This window comes from Protopterus annectens, chromosome 3.part1 (assembly GCF_019279795.1).
Source record: "Protopterus annectens isolate FY-2018-M chromosome 3.part1, PAN1.0, whole genome shotgun sequence".
Taxonomy (NCBI): domain Eukaryota; kingdom Metazoa; phylum Chordata; order Ceratodontiformes; family Protopteridae; genus Protopterus; species Protopterus annectens.
In genome coordinates, this window is record NC_056732.1 from 294,742,081 (window position 1) to 294,762,732 (window position 20,652).

The window sequence follows — 20,652 nt, forward strand, 5'->3', positions numbered from 1 at the left end:
AATTCCTACCTCTTCTATAGGTCACTACTGGACGATCTCCTACATTTAAAAATACACTATTGTCACTCTTCAAAATGTTCCAATTCTTTACTAAAATTTTAAAGCAATCATTGCTATTAAGGTTAAATGATGTTACAAATGAAGTACTAAACAGGTTGGTGACTGGAGTGATTGTTGTAGATGTATGTGGGGAAAAGCCCGTAGTGTTGCTTAAAATAGGCGTGTAAAAACAGGACTGACGTTTAAACGTCACTTCGTCTATAAGTTCGTCTATGAGAGATTCAGGATACTCACGACAAAGAAATAATTCTTTGATGAACTTACACTCGTTGAAAAAAACGTCATCAATTGTAATAATGCGGGCTGCTCGTACAAGTTGGCCCTTAATGATAGAACGCTTTTGAAATCTAGGGTGGCAACTAGAAAAGTGTAACATAGAGTTACAGAGTTACAATAGGTATTTTTTCTATAAATTGAAGCTGCCCACATATTACATATTGTGTCCTTTGTTAACAAAATATCTAAATAAGCAATAGATGTTACGTCAAAAGTGTGTGTAAATTTTAGAAACGAAGTGGTAGAATTAAAGAATTCGACCAATTGGAAGGCACATGTTGAATCCCCATCTAGCAAAATAAAAATATCATCTAGGTATCGTGTGTAGTAAATAATACGGTCCCTAAATATACTATTATGTAAAATATAAGAATGTTCCCAGTGAGCCATAACAGTATTGGCTACACTGGCACCACAGGGTGAGCCCATGGCAACTCCAATTTTTTGGAGGTAAAAACCTCCTTCAAACGTAAAAAAATTATTATCTAAAATTAAATCAAGAAGTTCAGTCACCATGGCTGCATCCCTGGGAACACAACCTTGTTGACTTAAGGTTTCACTAATCCAATCTAAAGCTGTATCATGGGGAATACAGGTGTATAAGTCTTTGACATCAATTGTTAAAAAGTTAAGACTAGGGTTGAAATCTAAATCATTGATATTTTTTAAGAACGTCCAAGAATCCTTGCAAATTTGTTTGATGTTAACTAAATATTTTTGTAGAATAGAATCCACTACTTTAGCACATGCATAAGTTGGGGACCCCCTACTGTCCACTAGTGGCCTCATAGGGGGATCTGTGAGATCTTTGTGGATCTTGGGTATCCCAAACATGCAGGGAAATCTTGGGTAAGATGTTAACATGTAATGATACATGCTTTGTGTAATTCTCCCTTCAATGAACATATCTTCAATAGAATTTTTAATCAAATTGTAGGCTTTATTGATTTCAGAGAGAGAGCTCTCAATGTAAGAAGGTGAATTCAATAAGGTAAACATCCTGTTGGAGTAATCGCTGTTGTCAAAAATAACAGCTCCTCCTCCCTTATCAGGTTTACATACACTGATGTCATTAACTTTCAAAAAATCGAAACACTCTTTCTCTTTAAGGTGTTCAAAACTATTGAAGTTCCTAAACCCAGTAATGTTGCGAATATCAAGTTCGCATATTTGTTCAAATAACTTAAGTAAAGGGTGGAGTGGAGGATTGAAAGTACTGGGTATCCTAAACTGGTTAACCTCACTAAATAAAGAATTGCCCATAATCAAATTTAAATTCAACTTTCTAGTGAAGAGTTTTAAATCTTTAATAGTTTTAACAATATCAATTCTTTGTGATGGAACGTATGTAAACCCTTTAGTTAGTAATTCAATAAGATCAGATGGTATACACACTTGTGAAAAGTTATACACTGTAAAATCCCCTTTAGCATTGTATAATAACTTAGGTTTGTCATAATTACCAGAAAAACTTTCATTGGAAATTGGAGTAACAGTATAAACATCATTGTTACCATTAAAAGCCTCAGTATTAGTAATACAAAGGTTAGGTTCACTGCCAACATCTGAAATAGAAACTGTAGGTATGACAAGGTCTGTTTCAAGAAATTCATCTTGAATCAAGTGTTCTTTTGTTTTTTCTTCTGGCCAGAAAATCTGGCAGGTTGTTTCTGTCTTGCTCCTAAAAAAATAGCATTGTTGGATCTCAAATTATAATGCCCAGATCGATTATTTTGTTGTGCACCTTCATTTTGATTAAAAGAGGGTGACATCGGCTCACAGTTCAAGGCATCATTAATTTGAGAATCATCAGCAGCAAGGTTAAAAACGTCAGACGTAGTGTTTATATGGTTACTAGCCTTAAAATGGCCAGTCTTTTTGTTGTTTTGACCTTGCCAAACTTGGGCTATCGAAGGTTTAGGGTATGCTATACCCTCTTTATAAGCCTTCAAGTCCCTGTCCAGTTTTTTAACCTTATTAGATCTTAACTTGCACAAGTAAGAGTCAATGCTAGTAAAAATTCTGTTATATTCATATTTGTAACGTGTAAACTCGTTGTCCATTTTGATTCTTTCATCCAATTCACGGACAGTATTTGTGAGATCATCTGCAGACAGTGAATAATGCTTACACATTAAGTCAATTAATTCCAAACCTTGTCGGTCAAAGAGCGCTACAATATCTAAATAGAATTGAGAATCGGGCTCTAAACCCGTTGGATATTGCCAACGCCTGAGACCTTTTGGTACTATTTTATGTTTGAGGTACTCATTAAAATATGAAACCTCTAACTGGATTTTCTTAAGTTTGACCAATAACTTGTCAAGCTCAACTAGGTTACTGGAGATAGAAGAAACCTCATTGGTAGTGTTTGTGCTGTTATACTGTATATTATCGTTATCAGAAAAAAACAAATTGTTAGTCAGCCAGTTGTTGAAGTTAAAGTTGTTACCTGAAGTCAGTGGGTTGTCAAGTTGAACCACGTTAGAGTATGGTAATTTAGTTTTTAATCCAGCGTTTTGAACTGTGCTCGACGTGGTAACCACTACATCGTTGTTGCTCCTGTGTTCCATAAAATTAGACGAGGATTGTGTCATACGTAAAACAACACTTGAAAATGTTGACACACTCCTCTGACCACAAGGTAAACTAGAAGATGGGTCGCTACAGGTTAAACCTCGCGCATTTACAGCGTATTCTTGGAGAGGGTCATTAGTTCTAACCCCGTCCGTAACTACAGGAAGTGGTAATTTCTGAACGTTGATGTTAACTTGGCGTTCCAATTTGTCTAAACGTGCTAGTACACATTCCAAGCATGTAATAACTGAATCAAAGCTCTTGCAATCAGTAACCGGCATCCCACCATTCGGTTCACTGGTCGGTTTCAGTATGCCGGGCGTTTGATCAAATAATGTGCCGATATCCTCCGCTTATGCCCTAAACTAATTATACCATTTTAAATAATTATGTGTATTTCAATAATAAATGTATGAATGTGGCCCATATAAGAAGCTGTGGTATAGAGGCACAGAAACCTAAAAAAAAAACTGCACGTGTGTGCATATGTATAAAATACACAATAAAGACTCCAGCCTTAGACAATTAAAAAAACACACAAGATTTCTACTCATGAAATAACTATTGCAGCTGGACATCATCTTTCCAAGTATGCATGTATACAGACATACATACTTATATTTAGACATGTACCAAATAAAATATAGTACTTTATTTGTAATTTGTATACCGGGATAGTCCTAATAAGCCAACGGACTCACCAGGGGAGACATGAAGTTGTACTCACACTGACTAGGGGAAATTTGGCTAGAGCACTGGGGAACTTCCTGTACTCCAACTCAGGCAGAAGGGGCTTCAGCTGAAAGTACAGTTGTGTACACTTACCATAAATGTAGATGTTTGAGTGCATTCACTGTTGCAGTCATCACATTTGAGTTATCTGCTTGCAGTAGCCCTCAGTCGGCCTGATTATCAAAGTCTTGGGTCCTGCATCAGTGGCTGTCTCATCTTCCATGATGTCAGGTAGTCAGGGGTATAAAGCATGCAGCAGACGCCATTACATCAGTTTTTCTTGCCCCCAGATGTCAGGTGCCCCCCTAATGGGAAGCAATTATATATACATATATATATATATATACATACATACATACACACACACACACACACACACAAGGTTATACTGCCAACAAAAAAGCAAATACACCTAAAAAGCTTTTAAGCATAGGAGAGTAGAGGTATAGCCAAGAGAAGTCAGGGGGCTGGAGGGAGGGTAACCAGGACTGCAACAGTGAATACACTCTAACATCTACATTTATGGTAAGTGTACACAACTGTACTATGTTCTTCGTGTTTCACTGTTGCAGTCATCACATTTGGGCAGATTCCCAAAGCTAAGGATGGGAGGAGGAGTTTAGATAGTATCAGGACTAGCTACAAGACCCTGCAAGACTGCAGTGGCAAAGCCAGCTCTAGATTTAGAGAAAATTGGCAAATGGTAATGCTTGGTGAAAGTATGTACAGAACTCCAGGTAGCAGCTTCTAGGATGTCCCTGGTAGGGACACCTCTGAGAAAGGATGTAGAGGCAGACGCAGCCCTGGTTGAATCGGGTCTAATCCACTGTGGGATAGCTTTTCCATGGTGCTTATAGCAGAAATGAATGCAATGGCCTATCCATTTAGAAATGGTTTGTTTTGAAATAGCCTTCCCCTCTGCCCCTGCAGCAAATGCCACCAGCAGTTGTTCACATTTCCTTTGAGGTTTAGTCCTGTCCAAGTAAAATCTAAGTTGTCTGTGCACATCTAAGGAGTGCAGTACCTGTTCCCCTTTGTTCTGTGGATTAGAAAAGAAGGCTGGCAAATGAATGGACTGATTAAGAGCCACACTTATACCACCTTTGGGCATGAAGGAGGGATTGGTCCTGAGGGGCACCCTGTCCGCATGAAAGATGATGAAAGGCTCCACTGTAATTCAGATACCCTTCTTGCTGAAGTGATTGCTAAAAGGAAGGCTGTTTTCCAAGAAAGGAATTTTAAATCTGCACTTGCTGCTGGCTCAAAAGGAGGGAGAGTGAGTTTTTCCAATACAAAGTTAAGGTCCCAGGCTGGAGTTGGGGATCTCCTGGGTGGTCTTAAGTTTTTGGCCCCTCTGAGGAACTGCTTGAGCAGTGGATGAGAGAAGAGGGGTGGTTCTGTGTTATAATGAGCTGAAATGGCTGAGGCGTGAATTTTGATGGAGGAAAAAGAAAGGCCCTTGTGAAGCATCTCAGTTAAGTATTGAAGAATCCGAGGTAAATTTGGCACTGCTGTGCCCATCCCCTGAGTTTGGCTCGAGGCACAGAATCTTTTCCATTTTTCAGCATAGGATTTTCTAGTACTAGGCCTCCTTGCCTCCAAAATGACATCTGACGCTTGTTTACTGAGGGATGGTAACTGAGAGATTAGGTGATTAGCCAGGCTGCCAAGTTCAGGGTTTGAAGCTGAGGGTGCAGAATCTGGTTCTCCTGCTGTGACAATAGGGTAGGGGTCTGAGGCAGGTGCCATGGAGCCAGCAGGACACACTTCGCAAGAGGGGGTACCAGTGTTGGCGTGGCCAGTCCGGTGCAATCAATTTCATCCTTGATTTGTCCTGTTTGATCTTTAGTAGTACTTACGAGAGGAGAGGCAGAGGAGGAAAGACATAAACTAATAGATTTTTCCAGCAGAAGGACAGAGCATCCACTTTCCAAGCTTGTTTGTGGGGAGTCCTTGTGCAGAATTTGTCCAATTGGTACTTCTGGGGGGGGGGGGCAAACAAGTATATATCTGGGCTCCCCCATTTGTTTATCAACATGTTGAAAGTCTTTGGTTCCAGTTTCCACTCGTGTGGGTCCATGAGATTTCTGTTTAGTTTGTCTGCCAGTGTATTTAGTTTTCCTGGCAGGAATTGAGCCTGTAGATGCCCTTGGTAGCTAGAGGCTGTGTTCCACAGAGCCATGGCTAGTCTGCAGAGGGGGTAAGAATGGGTACCCCCCCCCTGCTTGTTTATGTACCACATAACAGTGGTGTCCGTCTTTACCATTAATTGTCCTGGAAGAAAGTGGTCCTTGAAGGCTGTCAGAGCATTCTGTGCAGCTAACAATTCTTTTTGATTGATATGCAGGTGCATTTGACTTGGGTACCATTTGCCCTGAATGCACTTCCCTGCCAGGTGAGCCCCCATGCATAGTCTGATGCATCTGTTGTTAGGGTTTGGGCAGCAGGGGGTAGAGTGAATGGTAGTCCCCTGCTGTGGTGGCAGGCCTCTGCCCACCAAAGGAACTCTAACTGTAGGCAAGGTATGATGGGAATCATTACTTCTAGATCCTGAGAATGTTGACACCATAGGCTTTTTAGATACCATTGTAGTTTCCTCATATGCAGTCTTGCATATGGAATTAGTAGAATGCAGGAGGCCATGAACCCCAAGGCTTGCAGTACTTGCCTTGCAGACAGCAGAGTTTTTGTGGCCATTAGTTTGCAGTAAGCTGTCAAATGAATTTGTTTCTGTGGCATGAGGAAAGCCATCTGGGAAGTTGTGTTCAAGCTTGTTCCCAGAAATATAATTTGTTGACAGGGTACCAGATGTGATTTACTTTCATTTATGGTGTACCCCAGGCAAGTTATCACCTTTTGTACAAATGCCAGATGATTCAAAAGTATGTCCTGGCTTTCTGCCTGAGTTAGACAATCATCCAGGTATGGGTATATTTGAATATTTCTTTGCCTGCAAAATGCAATGATTGGAGCTAGGCACTTTGTGAATACCCTGGGCGCAGTAGATAAGTCAAAGGGCAGTGGAGAGAACTGATAGTGTATGTAGCCTGCCTTGAAGCGTAGGTATCTTCTGCAAGATTCCCTGATTGGGATGTGCAGGTAGGCTTCCTTTAAATCGAGTGTTGCCAACCAGGCATCTTTGCCTAGCATAGGAAGCAACTGGTGAAGAGTTAGCATCTTAAAATTTGGAATCACCAAAAAGGTGTTTAAGATAGGTCCAGGATAGGACAACATGAGTTGTCTTTTCTGGGTACTAGGAAAAGTCGTGAGTAGAAACCTTGTCCCTTTTCCTCTGCTGGTACAGTCTGAATAGCCTTTATGCTTAAGAGAGAGAATACTTGCTGTTGAGCCTCTGCCCACTGATTTAGGGGTAGATCTGGCCAACCATTTGGGGTTGGTAACACGTGGAAGTGAAATCTGTATCCTTGGGAAACTATATTTAAAACCCATTTGTCCTGTGTAATGAGTTCCCAGTTTTTTGCCTGCAGAGCAATCTTTCCCCCCTAAAGGAGCAGTCAGTTGAGAAGTGCTTGGAAGTTTTAAAGTTAAGTCATTGAGACAGTTTACCAAAGGGGGAGTCTTAATACTCCCTGATTTGGAAGTGGGAGCCTCCCACTGCTCAGTCCTGTGCGTACCATGGGACTGAAGCCTGGGTGTTCGTCTGGGTCTGGACTAAAAAGGCCTGGAAGAGTCAGGAAAGGACCAATTCTTAGAGGGCCAATGCCTACTAAATATTGGAGGCTGTACTTGTAGGAAATCTTTAACAGTTTGCATAGATTTAGCTTTTTCATCCATCTTTTTAAGAACTTCTTCTGCTTTGTTGCCAAACAGGTGGTCCTGATTTAAGGGAGCATCCAGTAATTTAGCTTTAACATGACCTGGCAAGGACTGCTCCTTAAGCCAAGCATGCCTTCTAAGTACAGACCCAGTGACAGCAGCCCTGCAAGATGCCTCTAGTGAATAAAAAACACATTGCAAAGTATGTTTTCCAACCTGTTCAGCAGAATGCATTAAATCCTGTAAATCCTTATTTTTAGCACAGTCAGGAATCAACATAATTTTCTGTTTAAGCAATCGAACAATATGCTGATGATACTTTAACATATGGAACTGGCAGTTTAAGGCCCTAACGGCCAAGGTTGCAGAAGTGTATACCTTCTTACCCCATCTATCCAGCGCCCTGGAGTCTCTATCAGAGGGGGTAGGATTTTTGGCAGTAGTAGCCTTAATGCCCTTGGGTCCCTGTGAAATGGTCTCAGGATCCACACTAGGATTTTTAAAAAGGAACCTGTGAGAGACAGGAACCTGTAATATCTATCAGGTTTTCTGGGATCAGGAAGTAAGGAGTCAGGGGCCAAGCTACATTCCAAAAAGGCATCATTAACAATGTCTAGTACAGGAGGGATAGCTAAAGGCCTGTGCTGGGGCAGGAGTAAGAAATCCCTAAGCCTCTTTTTAGAATCAGAATAATCCTGGCTTTCCCAACAAAAATGCTCCCTAAGAATATGCAAGGTTTCACCAAAAGAGAAATTCTCTTGGGGGGGGGGGGGGGGCAGAGTTCTCTGCATCAGAATCCTCATAGGTAGATAAGGGTAAATTCTGGTCATCAGAGGAAACAGAAATTTCAGAATCCTGGTCAGACGTATCATAAGCAAATTCAGTCCTAGGTCTCTTAGAGGGGGAAGGGTGGCTTCCCCTGATTAAAGTAATAAGGTCTTCAGCCATTCTTATCATTTGTTTTTTAGGCGTAGTGGCCTGACCATGGGCGTCAGTTTTCTAGGCATGGTTCGAGTTTTAGGCATTGAAAAAGAAGATGACGTTGGTTTAATATGCAAGTCAGTAGGCCTGAATACACCCCTCAGAAGCCGGTGCCTGCACAGCGGCTACGGACCCATCCAAAGTAGAGACATCTGCAGGTTTCACAGTTGAAGCATCTCGTGGCATACCGGACTCCGAATGGGTCTCAGTAGAGTCCTGCGAATCTGAAGTGGCGGGTATCAGGGGCTACGAAAGTGCCTCACTGAGTACCGGTGAACCGGCTACTGGCTTAGGAGAAGCGTCGTTGGCAGCTTTGGACCTAGGTGGCTTGTCTCTGTCTTTATCTTTGCGTTTTTTTGAAATGTCGGTAGTCGGATGGCTTACCGAAGACATATCTGGATAATTGAACAGAGTACCAAAATATTTAGAAGTGTAAATATACCGACGACGAATAGTTCATTGCTTAAATAAGGCACAAAACCGACAGCGAGGTATGTTGTGGTCATGGCACAGGCAAGGAATACAGTACGGATGGAAATCTTTTTGAGGTATTTGCTTTCCACAAGAAATACAATTATTGAATTTTACTGACATCAGTTAGAGCAAGAAAAAGTTTCCCCAATGGGGTACTTAGCTTTAGTTGAAGACTTTGGTTCTGAAACTCGAAAACGAAAATTTCAGGAGTCAGCCGACTGGCACTTGTGAACTGCTTCTGCTTCGGGCACCGCATGGCATGAAAGACTGATGTAATGGCGTCGGCTGCATGCTTTATACCCCCTGACTACATGACGTCACGGAAGATGAGCGAGCAACCGATGCAGGACCCAAGACTTTGATAATCAGGCCGACTGAGGGCTACTGCAAGCAGAAAACCCAAATGTGATGACTGCAACAGTGAAACACGAAGAACATCATGATATTTGAAGGACGAGACATATGGGAGTGCAGCTTTCCCACTCTGCAGCACTGCAGTGTCAGTACTGGAAAATGAATCCAACTAGCTTTTGTGGAAATAATTCCCAATATTTGACTGATGAAGCATGTTATTCAAATTTTTACACAGTATTAAAAAAAGCAGGTCAACTATACTACCGCTTTATCGTCCCTCTGAAGACAAACTTTAGGGGCAACAATACCTTAGAGGCAGCAAACCCTTCCTGACATGACTTCCCAGGGAAAGGAATTAATGCAATGAGGCAAAAAAACACATCATTCACATACATGCTACTGTTTGCCCATACAGACTGAAACCTTAGTAATTTCTTCCTCAGACTCCAGCCAAAGATGGGAAGTGCTGGATGACCAAGAAGTAGTACTACTGTGCAGAAAGACTGTTGAATATAGTTATCTTCTGTTCCACAGATCTTCAACTCACATGTTATCTGAACCACTACATCAGTGTTTCTCAGGACTTGACAGACTGTATACAGTTGTAGGAAAACTACTGAGCTCTTCAAAATGTTCACCATTACACCTAGAACAAGCAGATACTCAAAGACAGCAATACAATGAGTAAACATTTTAGCCATTTAGTCAGTCATATAGTACTCACTTTATGAATTTGCTCTGCTGCCATGACCGGTAACACTTGTTTCTGAGAATTTGCAACTTCTACTTTTGCTCAAAAGATCCACACTTCTGCCCCCCAACTTCTAAAGCAGCAAAATTAATCAATATTGCAAATGTCTGCCATACAGTACTCAAAACAATCTTAGATTGTTTCTCAGTTATTTTAAATTCAGTCAATCATTTAAGACCTTTATTTCACGTACACAACTCAGAAATAAAAAGCACTGAGTGCAGTATCTTTTTCAACATATGACATTACTAATACATCAACATAGTACTGATGCACTGCACACTGTCAGAAAAGAATGCTCAAACTCAACAGTGTAATAACATGCCAGCACATTTGCATCTAAGATGACAAAGCTGGTGTAAGACCACTAACCTAGCAGTGAAAGACAGGCCACTGAATACAGTACCCACTCTTCATACCTCTCAACTGTCCAGATTTTCACTGAATGTCTAGATTTTTAACTTATTATTTTGCTCAGTACCACACAAAATCTGTGATTTTCTGGCAAATTATTGAAGAATGAAGTCACTAATGCCATAAGTTAGTATCTCAGACTTCATATCTTTCAGAAAATGCATCCTACTGAAAAGCTTTTATTATATAAACTTTCCAAATTCATAAGAGTAATATTTAAAATCTGTCCCTTTTTGGTCTTTGTCCTCCCACTGTTTCTGGCTTTGTTCAGATTTCTTTGCACATTAAGGCTGAGAGTTGTCTGTTCCACAGATTTTCAAGACAGCCTCAATCAAAACCTATCATATATGTTCAATATCCAGTCACCAGATGGTGATCCAATTGCAAAATTTTCCTTACATTGTTTTTTTTTTTTTTTTTTGTTTAAAGAGCATACTAGATTTTTTTCAAACTTTTAAACTAAAATGATTGAAAAGGTCACACAGAAAAGTCAGGAAAACCTAAAATAAAATTGTAGCCAAGCTAGAATTTCCACTGTGTGATCCCTCAAACCTCATGTACTAGTGCCATATGGTATATATGCAAATGACCCTTAAAACAGCAGGTGTTTCAGCTATATAGTATTTCTGAATACCCATAACTTTTTCTTTTTAAGTCATTTAATGGACAAACTCAGGCCAATAAAGACAACCCACACTAGCTATGGGCATGCATGATTTGGCCTTGTTATAGCCTCATCAACCCAGCATAAATAGACTGTTTGACTAACCATAAGAAACACAGGGCTGTTCCCAGCTGACGTTTATTATGATTAGGGTGTCTGCAAAATATCCCAACTAACAAACTATAACAATGAGTAAAAAGGTCACACAGAAAAACCAAGCAGTAAAAACTAAAAGAAAATTCTAGCCAAGCTAGAATTTCCAATGTGTGATTCCCTCAAACCTCTTGTATTAGAGGCACATGGGATATATGCAAATTACCCTTAAGAACATCAGGTGTTTCAGCTATATGGCAATTCTGAATCCCCATGACTTTTTTTTTCTTTTTAAGTTGTTTAATGGACAAATTTAGGCCAATAAAGTCAAACCCCACTAGCTGTGGACATGCATGTTTCGGCCTTGAATCGCATATATAGCTGAAATACCTGATGTTCTTAAGGATCATTTGCAAATAACTCATGTGTCTCTAATACAAGATGTTTGAGTGATCACACAGTGGAAATTCTAGCTTGGCTAGACTTTTAAACTAAGGAAAAAGTGAAAAAATGTTTCTGAGCAAGACAGGAAGGAAAGAATGACAACGTTGGAGACTATCACCATAATTGAAGTGAAGCCACAGAATCTGCCAAATCACAATGGAGAATTACTCTCATGCTGCAAACCCAGATGGCAAAGCCCACAGCCAAAATACTGCAATTGCAAATGGTACTACATAAAAAGACATTCATTTAATATGCACTGCATGAGACACTTAAATGTCTTAACAACTGGAAAAAAGTAGCAAAAGTGTTACAATTGTAAAAAAAAAAAAAAAAAGTGGCAAAAGGGTTAAACTGGGAAAAAAAGTGTTGCAGAACAGCAGATCCCTCTTGCATCCCAGATGGCCAGAGGGTTCCACTGTGCAAAGTTTAGCTATGTGATACTTCAGCCTACAGTGAGAGCCAACAATGAATATCACTGCAAATCTGGTCTTGATATTCCCTCTGCTACTGGAAATGGCAGCCAGATTTATGCCTTTTCTTTCTCAGCTGTTTTCCCACTTGTGTCTGTGGACCATGAAGCCTTCCCGTACTGGGCGAGTCCATGATGTAATTCAGAAAATGAAATACTTTTCGTAACTGGTTTGCATTAACTAACTGTAAGTGAATGATTGCCTATGAAGAGTGAACTCTCACTACGAATGCTCCAATCAGAATAATTTTCCCCAAAATATAATCTGTATGTATATACCACTTGGAATGCAACTGGTATATAACTAAATGTTGTAAATTGAGATAATCTGCTGCCTAAGGCTTATACTGTTTAATAATCCTACATTTACTGAGGGGATTTTATTCTTTTTATCACAGAAGTGATATAAAAACAATAAAACATGTTCTGAGTATATAAATGGAACAAGCTATTATAAAATAAAATGGATACAAGCAGAAACATCACTTTCAAGTCATGACATGAAAAGGGGTGAATGACGCTGAATAACTTGATTAATGCCAATGAAATTATGCAATTTCATTCAGATAATTTAACATAACTGTTTACATATTAACTTACTGCCTTATGAAATATTTCAGACTGTTATGAAAACATGCATTTAAAGTTGCACTCCAACAATAATGGGGAACCACACAGTGAAATTTTGTTTAAAAATATTCAATAATCTTAAAAAGTGGTATATTGCGAATCAATGATAAAAAATATTTTCACGTATGTGAACTTCTACTAACAACATTTGATCTAATACTTCATGCTATATCTATTTTCTTATTTAATAAATAAGCATATAATCCTTTTGTCTGCACCTGGTGTTCATCCCATTTATAGTAAAACAAGAAATTGTAATAACTTGAACTGAAGCACTGATTTAAAAAGAATGAAGGAGAAAGGAAAGGAAAAGTCATGCTCAAGCTATCTGTTGACTAGTTTTGTGTTGCAAAAAGTGACCACAAGATATAAAATAGGAAAACATGAAAATATCAATAAAACTTCTATGCAGACATATACATGCAGCCTATACTGCCACCAAGTATCATCACTTAGAGGAATTACTTGATGCTAAAATTCACAAGTATTTTTAATTTCAATTAGGCTGCTACAGGAGAATCACAAACCAATGCAATGCCTTTAGAAATGAATGCCAACTTTTACTAGAAAAAAATGCTTTTTATTAGCCAAAATTGTTATCTCATATTAGCAAATGCTCTCTGTTTTGCATAATGCCTGTTTGGTCAGACAATACTGATAAAACGTATACTTTGATAACAAAATGCCACTTCTCTTAGCTGAACATACCAGTTTTCTTTATAAATACATTTCATATATTTAACTATATAGGATGGGGATTATCTTCCTGTCTCTACCTTATTAATGAGATGGATTCAAATTCTATAGACCACACCTGGGATACTGATAAACGTAGCATTAACTAAATTATTTAAGCCTCTGTTAGTAATTCCACTAAACAGTTGCACTGCATTGACATTTAAGTGGTCTCACTGTTGATATTAAGCCTTAAGTTTCTTTATTATGAGATAAGTGAGAGTCAGGCTAGATAAGGACTTGTTTTTGCTTTAAGGCAGTTCCAGGACAATGAATTTTACCCCCCCCCCCGTTCTAGTTGTGTTCTTTAACCCACTGTTACCTGTTGTTCACCCTTTTAATAATTTCACAACGGAATTCCTTCCCCTCTCCTTAGTTATTCGCTGCTGTCAGTAAACATGCAAGTATCATTTTGTGAATCTCTCCCCTCAAGCTATTTAAATACATTTGCCCACCCACTGTATTCCACGGAGCCAAAACACAGTGTGTCCACAAAGCCAATCCATGTTGCTCTTTCAAACTTGGTGGCTCTTATGTTTGTCTTTGGTAGCTCCTCCTGTTCTCATCTTTTCTGCTTATAATAGTGAGCACAGGTAATCATATTGAGAAATTCCTCTCTTTGGCTTTTACAGCTTGATATGCCCCCTTGTACATAATGTCTTATCTGCTTAGTGATGAGTTTTCCTTTACTCATCTAGACACCTAAGCACTTGTGTGTGCAACTTCTCAACCACTGCAGATTCATTAGAAGTTTGTCACTGGAATTAACATCTAAAGATAAAGTGAAAATCAGTAACGTAACTTCATCAGGTCTCTTCTGAAATTTCATTACACTGTGATTCATGTAATCCATGGAATTCAATTTGTTCTGCACAAGAACAGAATCCAGCACCTATAAAAATGGCTAAAACTACGATACTGAGGACATACTACACATGACTTGTCTAAGTGATATACTCATGAAAACAAAACCTGGTAACTAGGAAATGAATGTCACAGAAGCAGTTCTGTACAGTCTGCTAATGTCAGATTTATGCTCTGTGTCACATCCTCCAAGTTGTATCACATGACCACTTAGAGTAACTCCTGTCCTCTCCCCCCGAAGGTCACAAAACTGTTCTACCATTCTGAATTCACATATCTACCCTACTTCAGGTAATGCCTAACCTGGCAGTATAAGACCAAGGAGCAAAGGTCTCTCTTCCAGCTCTACATTCTGCCCTGACAAAGAAAAAAGCAGGTGAATGAAATGGTTCAGGGGCAGCTCCAAAACCAATTTCAGAAGGAAAGGTCAGTTTGCCCTCAGACAAAGAACAGCTAATGTTGCCTCTTCATGAGAAGTGTCTGTAACTCAACATTCTGTGAGCAGCTGTGACAGCCACTGGAAAAATGTTTTCCAAGAAACAAAATTCAGAGCTGCACAACCAGTAGGTTCAAATGGGGGGGGGGGGGGGGGCAAGGCTGTCAAGCATGAAGTTCATATCCTAAGGGAGGAGATGTTCTTCAAAGTTGGGCAAAGATGTGGCACTTCTTTAAGAACCTGTTTGACTAGGATACATCCCCGACATCCACAAGTTCATTAACGCCAGCAATAGCTGAAAAAAACATCATTTGCATGGAGTAACTGAGATCCAGTTCATGCAGATGCCAAAGACGTATCAAAATGACATGTAAGTTGACTAAATGGATGGCTAGGATAATGTTCTGCTAAAAGGCATACCTCTTGAATTTGAAGAAATAATTCTGCCAACTGAAAGAGTTCCTAGCAGCTTTAATCACTTCAGAAACCAACTGCTGAAGAGCCAGTGGGATCAGAGAATCAACAATTGGAGGCAAGCTCAAAGGTTAAACTACTTGTTGCTCCAACAGTGGGGAATCTGTTAACTAGAAAGAGAAATCCCCCTGTACTACAAACAACAAACATTGCAGATAAAATCCAAAAGTATAATACAGAAGAGCAGAGGACTGTCTTTTTACCAAATTACCACAGTAAGAACTGCATTTCTTTCTTTCTGTAGCTTAAAGATAAGATGCAGCTTCAAGGAGGAGAAAGAAAGAAGGCTAACAAGAATCTTCCTTACTACAAGATTGAAAATGGTCCACCTCAAACTCCTTTTTGCCCTGCTGCACTAAACAGAAGAGTGGTATGCCTACATTCTAACAACAGGCAAATGTCTCAATCTCCAGAGTGCTCTATTTCAAGAAGATCTGATCTAAGCAAAGTTTATGAATCTTAAATTCTGTGACAGGAACTGTGGAACAACACAGGAGAAATAAAAAGACAGTGCATTAATTTACTCTAGAATGTGAAATTCTGAGAAAATGATACATCTGTCTATGATCCGGTGCCAGACATATATCATGCTTCTTCACAGGTGGTTCTACTGCATGCTCCTCATTGCTGGAGCAGATAACACAAAACGCAATGGCTGCTGGATCCATTAGGAGGGGCAATGGATGCAGCATTTTTCCAAGCATTACAGAAGGAAGACTGCCCTCAGGACTGGCTGAATGAAGTGAACCCATCTCAACATGAAAGGGCACACCCCTTGGACAATAAATTAGCAAATAGCAGCTCACAAACCTACCTTTGAAGCATCTGTCATCAAAATTTGTAAACAGTTTAGCTGTAAGAATGGGATGGCCATCAAAAGGCTACCCAGCAACACTGGTCTGACACAGGGAGAGATCTAAGACATCAAGGTGTCTCTGCAGCCACTGCCATCTCATAGCAAATCGCAGCATTGGCAGTGTTAGGCATGCTAACTTCACAATCAAACTGTGATATTCATCAAGTCCTGAAGTCACAGTAAGGGTACAAGCTTTGAAACTACTCTCTGACCTCATTCAGGAGCAAGAATAATGACAAAGCCACTGCTGAAAACACTGTCAATCTACTAAAATGAGCAAATAAAAGTTTATTCAAATGAGGCAAGCAAATAAAACTAAGGTCGTGGCATTTTTTTTTTTTTTTTTTTTTTTACTTCATCTAGTCTGCCAAGGCAGAATGACTGGCACTGGAGTATGTTCAGCTCTGCACTAATAAATGCAATTCCGAACAAGACAATATTTTTCCCAATGTATGGTCATGCTATGGAACTGAGGGAGACCTACTACATGGATGTCCCCAGAGAATTTCTGGATGGGGTGACCAAAAATTACTTGGTCAGCTAGGGAACAACATAGACATTCTTCTCCTACACCACAGCCCGAAACAGCAAAATATTGTGGTGGAAATTATGCCTAGCCAGGGTAAATCAGTGCATCTCTTGTGTACACCTCAAAATGTGATGCACCAAATAAGTATTCAGTTCCAACACCACCATCTAAAACAATCTACAGTAGCAGAAACAAAACTCCACTAAGGGTCATAACCCTGTAAAAGAAGTGTGGGTTGAAGTCAATATTGTCCAGGATGAGAAGGAATCTCTCTACCCTCTTTGGAAGAAGAGGTATGAGTAAAGCTCTTGGCACAGTTACCATTTTTAAGCAGAATATGTGCCTCTCACAATAACTCTGTTAAGACTGTGTGGTCTCTAAACAGAGTGCCCTTTTTGAAAAGAACCGAAGGGCTCTAACATCTATACAGACTACACCCAGAAACCAATGGTACTGATGATGGCTCTCAAAGCTTGTGTTAACTTTGTGACTACTGTATGCCTTTGACTGTAGTCCGGACTGGTGTGTGTGTGTGTATGTTGTGTGTTGGCAGAAGTGCACTTATGGATAATCTGGCTAAGCTAGTAACAGAAAGGTCAAGACCATGTGAAGATTGAGAACATTCAATCATCTGTAAGGAGTCTTCCTCTCCATTTAGGGTTGTGAATACTTAGATAATGAAGGGGTGGGGGTAGAGGGTTCATAAAGTTCCACCACAATGGCAGGGGCCTGTAATGGCTTCAAAAGATCATCCAAACAGATTTTTTAAACCTAGTCACGGAGAACTTCACCCCTGAATAGGAACCAAGAATGTTGCTTCTGGGAAAGCTTAAGTGATGATATTTGAAATTAGAAGCTTTCCCAGAGCACTCCATTCAAATCTGAGTGAAAATGCGTAATAAAAATACTAAACTTTTTTATTTTACAACATTTTTGGTACAAAGAAGAAGACCATTGCTGTCTATTGATTAGCTGTGGAGGAAATGGAAGAAGAATATTTTGAGGAGTTTGGGATGTTAACTTGGAGTCAAGTCACCATGATGCTTTGTGCTTACCACCCCAACAACCTCAAAACGTGCCAAGACTGATTGTGAGTGAGGAGAAGGCAATATGAGTTGAGTTATGGTACCTGATTTACCTGAAAAGGTTCAAAACTGTCACTAATGATGATGCTGAATATCTAGAAGGCCAGCAGGTGGTGACAGAGCCCCTTAGGTAACAAATGGTGAAGATTCAGGAAAAGTCTGTAGGGGCAGTTAAGAGATTTGATCAAACTAAAAGACTGCAGAAACGAGGGAACTTAAAATTATACACAATCTTGGGGAGTGAATTGATGAGAAAAGTGACTTGGTGGACAATACAAAACGTAAAATGGAAGCATGAACTGATATACCAAAGACTATTTGGATGCTGCATTGTACAAAAGACTTGCCACTACCAGAAAAAAAAAAAAACATTAAATATGGAAAACCCAAGCCAATATTGAGTGAGCTGACTTGTTATAAGATGAGCATTCTTTACAGAAGTTATATAACCAGGTAGAAAACTACTGATAGCAGAAAGAATTGTGTTTGTGGAGCAGGATTAATTGGAGGTGACTTTAAGGCCATTATTGACTTGTAGATGTGAGGAAGGTGTAGAGAGAGAACTCTAAATGAAAAACTCCACTCAGAAACTCAAAATATATGTTTTTATCATATCATGATATTCTGTACTATAGCAATAATATATAATTCAGAATCAATGTAACCATTTTGTATAACATCTTAAATTCTATTACCCCAAAATGTCCATCAAGAGGTCTGCCATACTGATGTGATTTTCCTTTTCATATATTTTGCCTTTCTTCCACAGTGCATTTACACGACTCATCTTAAGCATAAGGAAGTGCTCTTCTTCATATCAGTACAGTGACAGTTTTGTGATACAGTAATCACACTGCCTCTGGATGATGTGTCACTGTTTTTCTTTTTCACTGAATGATCCTGAGCTGTGTGTCTGAAGGCTGCCATATACATTCTTCAATGCAGAAGGGTTACATGTAGTCTTTAAAAAATTGCTATATTTTCTCCTCCTCCCATTCTCTTCATCAGTGTCATCATCAAACCCCCTTTTTCCATTTTTTTTTTTTTTAGATGAGGTTGTGTCACTGTCACCTTTCTCAGCCTATCTTGATTCACTGCCACTCTCTTATTTTCTTCGATATCATGCATGTTGCAGGTCTACTCTCAGGCAATCCGTCATTTGGCTGGATGTCCTGATTTCTTCTTGCCTACTTCCTGACTCTCCCAGATGTTCTTCACCAAATTAGCTTCTGCTTTTCTGAATGTATGTCAGAACCACTGTAATCAGTTCCCTTTTACCTTCTCTGCAAACTGAGCTAGTCTAGCTTTAGCTTTGATGTCATAATTTCTTCATCTGTCCTACAGTGTTCGTCCAACCACTCATCTCAGGCACTTCATCTCCATCAGCTCTACATTACTCAGTTGCACTGTCTTCACCATCCAGGTTTCTGTACCACACAGAAGTACTATTTTTTACACCTTTCTTTTTAGATTCTTTGGTACTCTTCTGTCATGCACTATCCTTGACACTCTTGTGTTGGCTGCAGCACCTCCAATTCCAGCTCTGACATCCTCATTCGGACTTTGCTTCTCCTCAACCACCCCTCCAATACACTCGAAGCTATAAACCTGTTCCAGTATTTTCATATTTTTCTGTCTTCTACACTTGTTACCATGACAACAGTATTGTCTGTGGTCAGTTTCACCCCATCTGCCTTCAGTTTTGCATTTCAGTCCCCTATTACTTGCTGAAGTTTCTGTTCAGAGTCTCCTTGAGATGCCACATCATCTATACACAGCAGCTTTGGTTGACCTGTCACCTCTGCCCTGTTAGATGATGCATTCCATAACCAGTATAAACAGCGGTGGACTCAAGAGGTGAATATTCATGCAAACCCACTCCCTCACTGAGAACCCCCCCTTCCGAACACTGTTTGTATTCATGTCACTGGGTAATTGTACATATCCTGCACTCAGTGAACCAATGTTAGAATAACTTTTGGTCATTCTGGGATCACCCAAATCAGCTTTCTTGGGACCTTGTCATAGACTTTTACCAAGTCTAGAAATGCCCAGTAAGACTTGTTCCTCCCCTCCAGCTTCTTCTCCACTATCATTCTTACTACAAACATTAGGTCAGTTGTGCTACATCCTGATCTGAATTCAAACTGCTCACCTCCCATCTTATTTTCTATTACTGTGTGTTTATCAAACAGCTTCCCCAACACTTTACATGCAGTTTGACAGAAGGATGATACAGCTCTACTGCCACAGTTATGAATGTCCCCTTTGCTACTGTACATTAGCACTTGAATGCTTTTCTAGCCATCTAGGATACAACCTTCTCTCCATACCAGTACAAGTACCCTCAGGAGGCAATTCGCCCATGACACCCAACATCTTGATCATATCTGCCATGACTATCTCAGCCAGTTGCTTTTCCCTGACTTCATTTTCCTTAGTGCTGTTCTTGTTTCTTCTAGGGTGTGTTTTTTTTCCTCTTTCATCCTACGCTGTGTGGGGGGGGGGGGGGGGGCACTGCAGCTTCTCTTCTATGAGGTTTTCTTCATTCAGAAGCTGCTGAATCCCTTCTTTCCATCTGCCTTTGATGAGGACCAATGAGCAGAATGTTGCTTGCATCCATTATGAATGGTGTCAGATGATTATCATCCCCTGTTCTCTTCCTGAGGTGTCAAACTTGTCAGCAGCAGAAAGCTGTGATTTCAAGGATATGCTGAGGTTTGCAGTACTCACTTTATTTTAGTTTTCAAACTGCCCTTAAATAATGCATAAAAATTTGCTCTTCACTGGTCAAACATGAAAGCATGTACCAGTTTGTTGATGCAATCCTTTAACAAAACTCATCCCTATAAACAAAGATTTATCGGAGAACTAACTCTCTGTAAAACAATATGACAGTAGCTGTTAATGTCTGCACATAGCTGACCTCAGCAAGATAATCATAAGATGTAAAATGTAGGTAATGATTACAAGT